A 13,493-nucleotide genomic window follows, 5' to 3' on the forward strand; every position below is an offset into this window, starting at 1 on the left:
GGTCTGGGGGGTCCCCATAACTCAGTTCGGAAGAGCGCGCAACCCTGACCCCTGCCTCAGACGGCGGTGGAAGTTAAACATGTTCCCTTCCATAAGGTGCCCGGCCCCTGCGAGGTGCTACCCGTGTGCTTCCTATTAGGCTAAGCTCCGTTACATTTCCATTTTAACAAGTACCCACAAATCGCAGCATCAGGTGGATTAAAAACAGACATTTCTAGTGTGTCTTTAAGAGATCTTGTATCGGAATGGTGATGTCTTCGAGAAAAAAAAAAAATGTAGGGCACATCTTGCTGGAAACCTTTATCTCCATTCAAAGCCTGGGTGGTTAACACAGAAACGTTAGTGGTTCCTAACCAGGAGCACAACCAATACGGAGGCTTGATTTTCTCACATTCCCAGTGGGACACAAAGGCTTTCTGTGTCTCAGGATCATGTGCCCATAAAGAACGGGGAAAGAATGTTTACGAGGAAGCAGACAAAAGCAGCCGGGCTCGCAGGTACCACACCTGGTGGCTGCAGTGTGGTGTGGGTGATGCCGAGCATCTCCAGTTGTTCTGCCTGCGGTCAGTGCCCGAGCCTGGAAACCACGCGGAGGCGGTCAGGCTACTTTGCACAGACTCCAGGCCCCGTGCGGGCCCGCGGGGACACTGAGACCGCCACCGAGACCGACCTCGGGCTTGCAGCCCTTCCTAATAATGCTTTTGTTCTCTTGTGCGGTTTTCACTCGCCCTGCGCGAGCAAGGCTGGCCGGAGCGCCGTGCACACCGACAAGATGGGTGCAGGGGCGGGGGGGCGGGGGGAGCGAGGGTGCAGGGGCTCCCCGGGCCTCGCAGGCTGCTCTGGCCCCGCCCTTCCCAATCCCCCGCGCTCTCCCCCACCCAGGGCCTGCCCATCTTCCATCATCCGCAGGCCTCTATGCCTCCTGAGATCTCCCCGCTTCCCTGGTTCACCCCTTAAACTCCAGCCACTGCCTCTCAATGAGTCACAGGCCTCCGAGGTGTGTTCCCACATGGCTGAAAACTAGAAGTACCAGCAAACGTATCACACGGTCACTCTGCAAACACTGAAGCCACTCGACCGTCCCCCCCGCCCCCCGGGAACTCTCCAGAGGTAAGACTTCCCCCAACTGGACGCTTTTCCCATCCTTTCCCGGGTGCAGCCAGTTCCCACCACCTCTCGCCCCGACCCCATGTGTCTCGTTCAGCACTTTATGCCAAAATGAGCTGTAACATTTCTTTTTAAAGATTTTATTTATTTATTCATGGGAGACACAGAGAGAGGCAGAGACACAGGCAGAGAGAGAAGCAGGCTCCATGCAGGGAGCCCGACGTGAGACTCGATCCTGGGACCCCAGGGTCATGACCTGAGCCAAAGGCAGATGCTCAACCGCTAAGCTACTCAGGTGTCCCCAGCTGTAACATTTCTCAAGTCCACATTTCAATAAATAGATAGATAGATAGATAGATAGATAGATAGATAGATAGATAGATAGATAACACCTGACTCTACTGGAAGGCAAAGTCTAAACAGAAAGAAAGAACCTACCCGGCGCCCAGCATACACTGAGCTTACTACAGGTGTGTTGATGTACCGCACTGCCGTAGTTAATGTAACTACTGCTGGGGAATGAATACCGAGTAGGGACCAGGACCTGCTACTTGATGGATCTGCTTGAGGTTCCTTGGACTAGGCTTTCTGCTGACGTTCACTATAACCCTTTTTTCAAAGGATGTAATAGTCTAATTAAATTAGATTCTATACTAAAAAAATAAATAAATAAATAAGCTGTACTCTGGTAAGTTTTGACAAAGATTTCCTGCCAAAATACATCCCTTAAAACCAGTATATTATACTTCAGATAAGACTGAGGAAGTTTTCCCATCAGCCGGAATTACAGTGTGTAAATAAGGAACAACTTTGAACCGGCTGCCCAACAGCTGGAGCACTCAGCAGGAACACCCGAGTAAGAAAACACTTTTGTTTCCCGGGGGGTAAAAGGTGAGAGCCAAACAGAATGGTACAACAGAAACAACAAAACGAGGGAAAAAAAAGGTTTATAGAATTTATCCTGACTCTTTGGGAAAGAAAATAAAATATTACAAGCCTTCAATCGAAGTGGCACCATGCCGTCATGCAATCCAAAAGCATTTTAAAACCTGCCCACGATGTTTTCTAGTAAACATTTCCGAAAGAGCTTGAGACTTGATTTATGTGCCTGAAAGGGAATTAGAGTATACCTCCTACATTTTACAATTCACATTAAAACTGTCATAATGCCCTGCAAGTATGTGGTGGGGGGAGAGGGGAATAAGAGTGGAGTTCCTATTTTTCTGACCTTAGTAATCAGCCAAGTGGTACAATCTTGGCTATTCTCTCCAAAAAAAAAAAAAAAAAAAAAGGAAAAGAAAGAGAAAAGAAAAAAGGAAAATACTATTCTCAGTTCTCAACTTTCTATGTGTCCATTCTCTAATGCAATCCATTATTTTTTTTAATTTTCTTCTTTTCTCCATATTTTATTACACATCAACTCAGTGCAGTCTAAAAGAAACTACATGTGTGAATGGCGGAAGTGCACATACACATACACACACACACACATATATATATATATACTTTTCTGTATTCTAAAGAAGAGAACATTAACAGGAAAAGAACCTCAAAAATAGTGAAGTTTATTACTCAGGGAAGTTAAAGCATGAAGGAGAGAACCAATACGGGAAGGTACCTGAGGGTTTGGGACTGAAATGGGTCATTGTAAAATGACTGGGTTTCCAACAGATACTCACGCAGAAATCTTTACACACATACCTTCAGCGGTAATTGAAAAATAAGAATATTTCATCCTGATGCCGAAAACAGAATTATGCAGGGGAAAAGTAACATGCAGACTTGTTTTTAAATTCCCAGGGCAAAGGCCCCCCAAACCTACCTTTACCGTTCCCCATATGGGTAAATGTCAGAATTCAAACCCAGAGCTTCAGACAGCGCCTCTCCTCCTTCCCTCTCACTACCTCTCAGCAAGCCCCACCATGCCTGTCCACTCCTCTCCCACCTTACCCTCAAATGGTGTCATTGCTCCTTCAGATTCAAAAGACGTCCTCCTAAACGCTCTCACCAAAATCCAGATGGCTCCCTCCAAACCACATTTTTTTTTTTTTTTTTTTTTTGTTACGGTGCTCAGAGTGATCCTTATAAAACGAGAATCTGATCATGACCTTTCTCAGGCTTTGGTTCCAACTTCTTCTCATAAAAAAAAAAAAAAAAAAAAAATCCCATTACTTAAAGTCAAGCTCCTCTTCCCGGGCCCCTCTCCAAGAATGGAGGATTTCTGTCAGTTGCTAAAATACCCATATTCTTTGCAGTCGCCATGCTCTTTGCCTAGAATCTTCTGCCCAGGATCCTTCACACCAAGAATTCCTGTTCATAGGGCGCCAGGGTGGCTCAGTCAGTTAAGCCTTCAGCTTGGTTCATGACCTCAGGGTCCTGGGATCAAGCCCTATGTCAGGTTCCCTGCTCAGCGGGGAGTCTGCTTCTCCTGGTCCCTCTGTCCCTTCCCCCTGTTGTGCTCGCTCCCTCCCTCTAAATAGATAGATGATGATGATAGATAGATAGATAGATAGATAGATAGATAGATAGATAGATGATAGATAAAATTTAAAAAAAAATGAATTCCTATTCACTCTTTCATGCTTAGCTGCTCCACGGCAAGGACAATCTTCCTAAGAGACATTCCCCTAGCTCCTTTAAGTACTTTATACACTTAGGATTACTTCATTATTTACGAGTATCTGTTTAACACCTGTCTACCCTAGACTGTAAGGACCATAATAAAAGGTTCATGCTGAGAAGGATCACGTCCTCCATCCCTAAAGCATGCCAGAGTGATCGGGGTGCACGATGTATCTTTAAAGATTCACTGAAAATGTCCTCCAAAATCTTGGAAGAAGTAGACCCAATAAGGAAATCTCATCTTAGGCTCAGCAATGTGACCCTTAGGGTCTGTGGAAAAAAACCACTTTTTCCTAAATTGTGAGTAGAATGTAGGACAGAAAAGTGGCTAGTCCTAAAACCCTACCCAGTGTAAGGTGGAAAACAAGGGGTATTAATTATAAAACTCTACCTATGCTTGTTATTTATTAAATAATTCATCATATGCTTGGGGCGCCCAGATGGCACAGTTAAGTGTCCAACTCTTGGTCTCAGCTCAGGTCATATTCTCAGAGGAGTGAGATCAATCCCCTGACAAGCTCCACGCTCAGCAAGGAGTCTACTTGAGATCCTCTCTCCCTCTTCCTCTCCCCCATCTGCCCCCTTTCACCCCTATCCCCCCAAATAAATTTTTAAAAAATTTATCATATACTTTATATCCTGACAGTTTCTAGCTAAATGTACATATAGTTAATATCTAATAAATGACTGGGTTTTTTTTTTTTAATGTAAAATATCAGGCCGAATGAGGTACTAGAACTTAAATCTCATTTAGGATCTTAGGATGTAAGACCAGGCCTGGAGGTTGAGATTTAATGTTTAGATGGTCTTGTCCTGGAGGATCAGAAGGACAGCAATCTCTGAAATAATAGGATTTCCTCCGGCTTGACCATTCGTAGTAACATACACGGCCCTTCAAATTATTACTGCCCTTTAAGACTCATTATTTTCTAAACAAATAAGTATCGTATAAACCAACCTTAACTGTTTCTAGATTTATAAGAAGCATAAACGTTACACAAGGTTTGATAATGAACTAATGATGATGTCAAGTGACATTTTCACGTGTGGCTTATGGAACTGTTCCTTTTTTTCATCAGGATAAGGTGAATGATCACCCACCCCTCCCCTCTGGCAACCATCAGTTTGTTCTCTATACTTAGAGTCAGTTTCTTGGTTTGTCTCTCTCTTCCTCTGCCTTTTTCTCTTTCTCTCCCCACCGCCCTTTGGTGGAATCATTCTTATTTTATAAAATTATAAACAAAGAAGACCATGGCTTCCATCAGAAAATTGTACTCAAAATATGATTATAGTACTTGGCATCACAGTAAACGAGGGAAGGTCAAGGTGGCTCTGGAATGGGTGAAACATTATGTTCCCCATAAGTCTTAATGGGGAACAAACATTAGGTTACTTGTAAGCTAAAAAGGGGAACAAAATAAATCTATGCCATAAGCCTCCCACCTACACAGTAATAGCATGTGATTAATCACTTATAAAACTGCCTTACAGCAATTGTCAGAATTGGGGATGGCTGAGCTCTGCACCAGCCGTTAAGTAACTTTCCACTTGAGAGGGACAAAACAGGCTAGGGAGAGTCAGCAGCCGAACACTAACCTTGATAGTTTCAGGGTTCTAGGGAATGATGGAAATAAGTGACATTAAAAAATAAGCTCCATTTTAAATATTTTCAGTTTAATTATCCCTGGCTATTCGTTAAAAAAAAAAAATACTCTAACTCCAACCAGAAAGAAATAAAATTGCTCTAAATACTTGAGATTTTTTATCTTGCCTTCAAATGAGTAAAAGCAAAATTTCACACTTTATCAAATGTACATCAACAGGAGTTATGCATTTAAATACCTCCACTTTCTTGTTTTGACTGAATTCTTCTGTTTTCCTCCTTTCTTTCTTACTCCAACAGCCTTACATATTCTCTCCTAATTTTTATCCACCCATATTTTAATGATCCCTGTTCTCTTAGTTTGCATCTAAAGTGTACAGGCCTACTACCACTTATCAGAACACCCCCCCCCCCTCCCCGTGCAGCTAACACACAAAGTAAAAACTCATTATCTGAAGGTGGAGTAAGGTCATTCAGTGAATTATCTTAAAATCTGAATCACAGAACACTTTAAAAGAATATGTTTTTATACTTTGAAGTATTTTTTATACTTTTTTTTTTAATATGTTGACTAACAGAACTCCTTTAGAGAATTCTTCCCATGAATAGGTACGGATGCTTTGCTCTTAGCATACTGTTCATCCCTGAAGTGTGAAAAAGTAAAACGATTAGTTCTCTTAGGAACCATCAATAAATCCCCTGAAACTGTAGTCATCTTACTTCCTTAACACTGTTTCTGTCAGGTTGTTAAAAAAAAAAAAAAAAAAAAAAAAATCACAGCCTCGCTTCCATTCTAAGGAGCCTAACCTCCCAGCTGTGGGCAATTCCCTGATGCAAAACAGGTCACCTTCCCACCCTGGGGCTCCTGGATGGGGCGGGCCCAGTGAATCTATATTTGGGGCACTCCTTTGAGCATCCTTGCTCTTCCCGCTCTTCCACTTAAACTACCCAGCTCCCCCCAACCACTGGGGGGACGTTTACTCTGTTCAATAAACAACACTTGGCAAAGAGCAACTCCTCTACCTAATTTGCATCCCGGTACAGTCCTCTGCTTTTCCTAGGACTATGTCAGGGGGCTGCTGGTGAGGCATCAATGCTCCTCTGTCCCGATAACTGCCTGTTCTCTGAACGTCTGATTATGATCATGTTCATAACTCTAAGACTTCAGGACGTATACTGAATCACAAGGTCACTCCACACTCACATACAAAATGCAAAATACGCATATTTTTACCATTATATCACATAAAATGCGAATATATATTTTTACTACAAAAATGTTTATTTTTACCATTATATCCTGGAATCAGGCCGTGGAATAAATAGGGAATAAAAACATAATATCTTAAGAAGTTCGGCTAGATGAGTACATAGAAAGATGACTGAGCAAAAGACCGAAGACAGGCCAAAGACAGCGAGCTGTTTTCTAGCTTTTATTTGTTAAAATACCTCTACTCACAAGTTTTACAATCAATTGAAGGTTTCATGTTTGCTTTTTGTTCCATTGCTGTCGTTTTTCATTAAGTGTTGGATAGGCTTTTATTCCGAAGTCTTTAGATGTTCCATTGAGTATCACCATTGGTTTTTTTTTCAATCAGATTTTATTTACATAGTGTTTTCTTTTGAAATCAGGATGCAGGTTTATTTGAAGACATGTGGGAATAATGAGTTTGTACAGGTATGTCCAAAGTACATCTGCCTTCTGTTGTTTTGTCAAGAGGAACACCAAAATAGGAAAAGTAAATATACATAAAAATCATAGCTTCTTCATTCACTACAACAGTCTGTCATCAACAGGAAGCAAAAGCTATAAAAGTACCGAACAGGAATGATCTTGACTCCTGAAACGCTGAATTGTAAACTTACGAGTTTGAAAAATACCTTTTTTTTTTTTTTAAGTAATCTCTATGCCCCGCATGGGGTTCGAACTCACAACCCCAAGATCAAGAGTCTCATGCTCCACCGCCTGAGCTAGCCGGGAACCCCTGAAAAATACTTCAAAAGACACTTAATCCACTCATCTCTAGTCAAACCCGGGAGTCAGTTAGTACTTGAAGAGCCAAAGAGCAAGTCATTATAATAATAACTTACGTTTGTTTAGATCTTTGAAGGTGGAAAAGCACATCCACATAAATTACCTTCTTTGATCCTTACAACACCCTACATAGTGAGTGTGGTAGTGGCATTATCCCCAAACCCAGGACAAGGAAACAGACCCGGCTAATTAAGTCACTCATTCACCAAATTAGGCAAACCCTGTGTTCTTCACACCCAAAGTGCCGCCCATCATAGTCAAACACCAGCCTTGGAGTTTATAGACTGGGTGACCTCGCGCACTCCACCGACCCTGAGTCACTCCTTGGGATCACTGTGAGCATTGTACGTGCAAGTGTGGTGCTTCCCCGCTTTCTGGTCAGCCCCACGGAGAGAAATTCATTTCATGCTGTGACTCAGGACACAGAGAAAAAGATACAGAAATCTGTTTAATTAAAACCAAAGTTTCGTGACATACTACTTCCTCCATGGTACACAAGCCTATTTTCATTACTGTTGTTGTATTCTCCTCAATTCCGTGGTTTGGTTTGCTTTGCTTTTATTTTTAAAGATTTTTATGTATTTACGAGAGACACAGAGAGAGAGAGAGGCAGAGACACAGCCAGAGGAAGAAGCAGTCTCCATGCAGGGAGCCCGACGTGGGACTCGATCCCGGGTCTCCAAGATCACGCCTGGGCTAAAGGCAGGCGCTAAACCGCTGAGCCACCCAGGGATCTCAAGGTTAGCTTTGCTTTTAAACTGGCCACTCCCTGCCAAACCGAAGCCCTTATCCCCAAAGTGCGTGGTTACAGGCAGGTTGGAAATACTGACCTGATGCCTGTAAAGTACTTGGCCCAGGACACACTAAAATTTTAACTACTGAAAATAATGTTTTTGAAAGTTAACGTCACTCTAGGTTAAGGGGCCTAAAACATTAAAGAAGGATTTTCCCCCTTTGAAATGACACGTGAACAGCCCAGAGAAACATACACCAATGGCTTCAGTTTCTGACACAGTATCAGGTAAAAGCCTAACGCCCACGCACTGCTGTGTCATGTCATCAGGCTTCACCTGGGGCCTCAATCGGTCAAGCATCGGACTCTGGACTTGGGCTCAGGTCATGATCTCAGTGCAGTGAGACTGAGCCTGCATCAATCCCTACATGGGGCGCCAAGTGGGGCATGGAGCCTGCTTAAGATTCTCTCTCTCCCTCTGCCCCTCCCTCCCTTCCCTCTCTTAAAAAAAAAAAAAAAAAAGGGACTCCTGGGTGGCTCAGTAGTTGAGCATCTGGCTTTGGCTCAGGTCATGACCCCTGGGTCCTGGAATCAAGTCCCACATCCTGCTCCCCGCAGGGGCCTGCTTCTCCCTCTGCCCGTGTCTCTGCCTCTCTCTGTGTCTCTCATGCATAAATAAATAAAATCTTTAAAAAAAAAAAAAGTGGTTAAGACAGTGAGAAATTACAGATCTTTATCAGGCCCTGATGAACAAACAGTGTTGCCACAGAAAGTAATACTAAGTAGAAGTTGTCTACTAAAAACAAATGCTCTAAAATGGTTTGTCCTGGATAACAAAATCATTTGATTACCTCAGAAATGGGGGGAAGGGGAGGTACTTTCATTTCAATCACTGTGACCACTATCGGTGAGCCTTCCAGCCTTATGCATTACTACAGTATACCTCCCATAATTAAATCTTCTATTATGCTTAACTAATTCAGCCATCATTCTGAATATCAATTAATTGCTACAGTATTATAGGCATAAAAGTAAAGACGGAGGTTAACATTTACTGATCCCGCTCATACACTCGAAATTCATTTATAAAGTAAATCCCTGAGAGTTTATATGAACATATGCCTCTTTCCTATAACCTTGTTTAAATGGAGAAAAACAAAACTTCGAGCCAATTTAGTACTACACCTTTATTAATAATACTAAGTAATACTTGTCTGTATCTCTTCTCCCACTTGGTTTCTTCCAGGAGACAGACCCCTAATTAAGAATTAAAATCTGTATTTTGTTTTTGAACAAACGAGGAAAAATTGTTATGCAATCCAGTTTTAAGTTGTGAAGTTTGGAATCCTTCCAAATTCTTGAAATGGTTCTTATGTGAGAGAGAAAAAAAATTTTTTCCCCCAGATATGAAAGGTTTTATGTGAAGATATACAGAGAAAAGTCATAGAGAGAAAAACCCATTTTGCCAACTGAAGTCACTTGGGAGCCTTGTCAGCACCTTGTCATTACATTACTAAACTAAAGTCACACAGACACAGACACAGACACACACACCTTCCTACTAAAGGGGAAAAAAACATATATACAATCTGCCAATTTCATAAACTATCTTATAATACACTCCTAAGTATGAACAGCTAACTTTTAGACACCAACTCTTCATTGGCAGAGCTTAACAAAAGCATATAGGGCACAAAAATTTTTCATTTAACACTGTAGGATTAATGTACATGGTGTTTTTCAGAACATGAAATATTCTTGGGCTTATGGAAATCAGTACTGTAAGAGCGAGCACATGTTAAAACAACATTCCACCTGTATGTGGCACTGGTCGAGATCAGAAGATGAAAAAGAATTTCAGACAAGTAAAATAATCAGAAGTAACTTTGGCAAACAATTGATAATTGATCATTCAATGGTGAGAAATAATAACAAAGGATCATTAAATCAAGAAGTCAAATAAATTTTAAAAATATATGCCTTATATAAAAAAATATAGATTTTGTAAATGTTAATCTCATTACATCCAAAAAAGTCCATCAAAGCAACAATGTAAAGGATGCAAATCCATTCACTTTCGCTGGCATGTTTAGTCTTCAAATATTTCTGAATAAGTTAAATGTTGGGTGTTCTTCTGGGCCACAGTGATATATTATTATAAGGATTACATAATAATTTTAAAGCTATCTTGGTTGGAAACCCACCCCTACTGTGAAATATTCTGGAAAAGATGGTGCTTAGCATGAAAATGCACATAATTCAAAAGCACTGAAAAACTTACTTAAGCATACTTAGCACGGCTCTAAGTTAACAGCCCTTAAGGAGAGTGACTACTCACACCAACACTTACAACCAAAGATACTCAGCCTGTTCAGTGAGAAAAACTCCAACTCAGCAGGAAAACAGTCTTCTTAGGGCTTTTCCCGAGAGTAGATTCCACAGAGGTAGATGGCTCCCAAAGCCTTCTGAGCTGAGCATTTCCTATCCATGAACCTAAGCCTTGTTGAAAACTAAATCCTCGCTCATGAGTTTCAGTGGGAACTAGACTTTCTCAGACTAAATTCTGCTTTATTGGGAGAGTGTTATAGAAAAAATCTCATAATTAAAGAGGAGGCACTCGCTGTACCCATCACCCCCATAACCAAGATTATAATGCATCGAGTAGTAGAGCCAGCCCATACAGCTCCTGAGCCACAACTGTTAAAATTTCCAGCAGGTTTGTGAGCCAGTTATTTAACAGTCATTTTCAAGAATTAAATTGTACAATCTTACAGTTGAATAAATTATATTTAAAACAGAGGCATTAAAATAAAGAACATCGTAAATATTTTACTTTTACAACATTAATGTTCTTAAAGTTATTTACTCCTCTTGTATTTATTTGTATGGTGGCAAAACATTATATAAAGGTGTGCTACCACTCATCTCTTCCCAACTGCGTTCAGTGACGTCATTCACATTGGTAATTTGGTATCAGCCATAGAGGTAGCATTTACAACTATGGAAATTGGCAAATGGTTAAACCTGAACATGGGTCTTTTTTTTTTTTTTCCTTTTAAATCCCATTTTAAGCATTTGTCATCATCACCATTACTTCCTCAGTTTTCCATGAGCATTTTGTGGCCATTATTCTTGAGGATTCGCCATGGATAACCTTCTGATCCAGGAAAGCCCAACTAACCAACAGTGAGGGACCATCCTTTTCCCACATCCAGATGGTACGCTCTCGTTGTTCCTGCCACTCTGAATTATAACTTATCTATTCCAAATAAAAAAATAAAATAAAATAAAATAAAATAAAATAAAATAAAATAAAAAGATCTTCCAAATAAAAAAATAAAATAAAAAAATCTTCCAAATAGTCTGTGAGGTCCCTGAGTACAAGGACTTGGTCACTTTTTTCACCTCTTTGTCTTCTATGCAAACACACTGCCTGGTGCAAAAATGGACAATCATTCAATATTTGGTGAACTTATCTCAATTAATGAGAAATGAGATAAACTCTGTCATACATATCTTATGGAGTGAAGAAGCCACTAGTTTACCAGCCTAACAGGGATCCTCCATCAATCATATGAATGCACAAATCAGTCTTGTCTGTCCCAAAAATGGTGCCAAAAATGTGCTAATAATTTAAACTGGTATCACCCATTTTAACAAGCTCTTAAGAATGTCATATTCAACATGCTGTCCTATAAAGTTCAAGTCTACTGCCATAATGCACACAATAGATAGATCCTTTTCCTCACTGTTCACATAAAAGAGTCTCACGCTCTTCTGACTGAGCCAGCCAGGCACCCTGAAAACTATTGTTTTTATTTTTATTTTTTTAAGGAATCTCTATGCCCAACGTCAGGCTCGAACTCACAACCCCAAGATCCAGCAAGAGTCACAAGCTCCACCGACTGAACCAGCCAGGCATCCCTAGGCTTTTCTAAAACGTGCTGCAACTGAGGAAGTCTGTGGTACAAGTATGAATGAGGGATGGGAGTAAACAAAGTGCCTCTTTCTGCTGGTCTCCCGAGTCCAAACTGTGAGCAAACTGCTGAGATCTGGAAAGATCTTAAATGGCTATGTAAGTGAAGAGCACAGTCACTGTGGGAAATCACTGTCCTATAAATTCCTGTACCTAAGCTGAATTCTTGTACCTAAGCTAAAGGAGTGAACAACAGACCTCAAAAGAATTCCCAGTCCTCACCTGGGATTTGTATCCATGATAAGAATGAGCCAGAAATCTACTTTGCAAAATCTAAGCAAGAAATCAGAGCACATGGGTCCTTCTGGATTTATCTGCTTCAACATTCCTTGGTTACAGGTTTCTCTAATTTCATCATGCCAAAGACAAGAAGCCAGTCTGAACCACACTGGTTAGAATTTACAGTTCTTATATACACCAATATATATGTATATATTTTAAGCAGGTTCTATGCCTAACATGGGCCTGAACTCAGGACCCTGAGATCAAGAGTTGCATGCCCTACCGACTGAGCCCGTCAGGCACCCCACTTCCTATATACATTATATTCAAGTACACTGTCTATTATATAGTGTCTCCATTCCACACACAGGTCTGCGATTCTCAATTTTTTTTCCAATTCAGTATCCTTTAGGTATTTGTTGTGACATATTTAAGAACCAGTCTGCTTTCCAAATAATAACTGGGTCATGATTCTAGAGCACAAAAGAAGCAGTCCAGTGTGCGTCCCCTTTTTTTGAATGGTTCCATATTTAAGTTTACAAATGCTACAAGTTTGTTCTGTTGTTTCTTTATGCTCCTTTTTTAATTTTTTTTATTATTTATTTATGATAGAGAAAGAGAGAGAGAGAGAGAGAGAGGCAGAGACATAGGCAGAGGGAGAAGCAAGCTCCATGCACCGGGAGCCCGACGTGGGATTCGATCCCGGGTCTCCAGGATCGCACCCTGGGCCAAAGGCAGGCGCTAAACCGCTGCGCCACCCAGGGATCCCAATATGCTCCTTTTTATTAAGGCTGAATTTGGTCAAATGTTGCATCAAAATGATAACATCTTAAGAAAGTCTTTCAATGGTGAGGAGCTTAGGAAAACACCCTCGGCCGCCACTATCTCAAAGACCTATGTTAGGAGGAACATCCAGTCAGAATACAAAAATCACATTATTATGGTAAAGTGAATATTATAAAAGTATTTATGTCGACAAGATTCAAACCTACAGTGCAAAGAGCTTCTCTGACAAGAAAGTTGACAGGAATTTTTAATTCTATCTGGAGAGCAAGCATTTTCATTAGTATAACTTAAGGAAAAGGGAGGTTCATTTCAATTAAAGCTAAAAGAAGTACAGAAAGAAATGAGAACATGAGAAATCTAAAGCTTGAGTGGAACATAAAATCCTTGTTGAAGTTTAGAGAGGCTTTCC

At 40.9% G+C, this 13,493-nt stretch overlaps 1 protein-coding gene and 1 long non-coding RNA gene across 10 annotated transcripts in view; one reads left to right on the forward strand and one right to left on the reverse strand.

Moving 5' to 3' along the window:
- The window catches only part of LOC112644551 (uncharacterized), a 53,290-nt gene extending 40,520 nt beyond the window's left edge, over positions 1–12,770 (forward strand). The window contains exons 5-6 of one of the 3 annotated variants that reach the window (XR_007413550.1): positions 910–1,110; positions 11,935–12,769. This is a non-coding gene — a long non-coding RNA (uncharacterized LOC112644551). Of the gene's footprint in view, positions 1–909; positions 6,549–11,934 lie in introns of those variants that run through there. The other 2 variants (XR_007413554.1, XR_003126488.3) reach the window with 2 other exon arrangements.
- Positions 1–13,493, reverse strand: part of PTPRK (protein tyrosine phosphatase receptor type K) — a 548,248-nt gene that overhangs the window by 520,820 nt on the left and 13,935 nt on the right. The gene's annotated exons all lie outside the window — the stretch shown is intronic.

The sequence above is a fragment of the Canis lupus genome, chromosome 1 (assembly GCF_003254725.2).
Source record: "Canis lupus dingo isolate Sandy chromosome 1, ASM325472v2, whole genome shotgun sequence".
NCBI lineage: Eukaryota > Metazoa > Chordata > Mammalia > Carnivora > Canidae > Canis > Canis lupus.